The sequence below is a fragment of the Frankliniella occidentalis genome, unplaced genomic scaffold (assembly GCF_000697945.3).
Source record: "Frankliniella occidentalis isolate FOCC.00 unplaced genomic scaffold, Focc_3.1 Scaffold1774, whole genome shotgun sequence".
NCBI classification, from domain to species: domain Eukaryota; kingdom Metazoa; phylum Arthropoda; class Insecta; order Thysanoptera; family Thripidae; genus Frankliniella; species Frankliniella occidentalis.
In genome coordinates, this window is record NW_026268873.1 from 16,088 (window position 1) to 17,884 (window position 1,797).

Sequence of the window (1,797 nt, forward strand, 5' to 3'; positions counted from 1 at the left end):
GGGGGGGGGGGCAATATGAGCCTGTACCTCGTCAACCGGTTATTATTCAGATGATATCGATTGAAGTAAGCGGCCCAACGCGTGTGCGACAATTTGCATCGAACGAGCACCTACCATTGCAAAGAGCGTACACATACGCTGCTTGGAGCATGCAACTGTGTTTAAGGTAATGGTCTCTTTATTAGTTTTTGTTTGCAGTGTAACCCGCACCCGGTGTCCTGTCCGCTGGATAAAACATCCCGTCTAGACAGACGAATGTCTTCAACAAACACGCCGTCGCCTCCTCTCTCTCTAGCCTCCTCGCCAACCAAACCCGTCCCGAGCCGCGGCACGCCGCTCTTCAAGGACGCTCCACAAGGCCAAGTCGCCCGACCAGACGACGGCAAGCCCGACAACAGTCCGCGCACGGCGGCGTGGGCTGTGCTGCGCGTCCGCTGAGCGGTCCGATTCTGCTGTATATTATACGAATCTGATTTCCCGAAACGCACGTGTTTCCTCGCTGTAGCGAGCGGTTTGAACGGATTTTAACGGCTACAGAAGATTATTCCGGCTGGCCATGCCCTGCTCTGCCCTAGGCCGCCACCGCGCCCTCCGCCAGCTGGTCTTGGGCGCGGGGGAGAGAACGCCTGAGTCATAGCCGGCGCCGCCACCCCAGGTGCAGCCGGCGCCGCACCCCTCGGGGCTCCTCTTACACACGCGTTTACGGGGGTCATGTATGTTTCACCCGGTTTCTCCCCCCGAAAAGTCGTTATCTGTGCCCCGCGCGCTATCCATGGCGCGGCTCTTACCTAGACCGAGCAGGCCGCGCCCGCCCTGGAGCTGGTGCTGAAGGTCGCCGCCGAGAGCTCCCGGGGACGCTGCGTGGCACCAAAAGGACGTTTACCGGGAGGGACGGCGCGACGGGCGAAGCACCTCGCCGATCAACTGACTAATCACGGAGCGGCAGGTCTCTCGGTGTGCAGGCAAACAGGTGCTATAACGGACTATTCGCTGGTGGGGCCGCGGAGCTAGGATGCGTGAACCCGCGAGCGCTGCCCGCCCCACCTCACCCCGACCCGCGCCCCGCGGGTCCCACCGACATACCTGACGCCGCGTCCGCGCCCATAGTTACGTGAGTACCCGCGCCCGCGACTTGAGGCGCTATTCGCCGGAGCGTCGTCGGGAGAGAGGGGCCGACCAACCACGGGCCGCCGTCCCGGAGGCTCGCCCCACACGCCGACGCCGACACACGACGACACGCGGTCCAGAAAAACAAAAACAGCGACCAGCTGTTTACCGCCTCGCGAGCGGTGACGTGGTTGCACAGCCAAGGTGGTCGACGGGCAGTACAGCCCGGCAGGTGCGGGTGCCCCACTGCTCAAACACCACATCCACTGCAATGGTATTTGAATCGGCGGGGTTTTGTCGAACGAGGTATTAAAGAACCACCTGTTAGTTCTTAAGAAGGATTAAATTCAGGCCACCGATCGAACTCACTGGACTACAGTTCGGTGCGACGCAAAGGCACGTAAGTAGAAGTCATACCTGGTTATTAGGTGACGGCCGGGCGATGGCCATCTAGGTACTGCGTCGTGACAGGTGTTGCGAGTTATGCAACTCGTCAGCAACACGCGCCGTGCACGGTGTCGTACCAGTCGTACGCTCCAGTGCACACCTCGCCTGATTAGTAGTCTCTGTGCTTAACGCGGGAAAATAAATTAAAACTTGAGCAGTACGCGTTTAGAATTTGTATGGTCGATTCCTGTCCTCTGCACATTGTTAGCAAGTTGTGGTCGCGCCTGACTCATTAAGTAAATT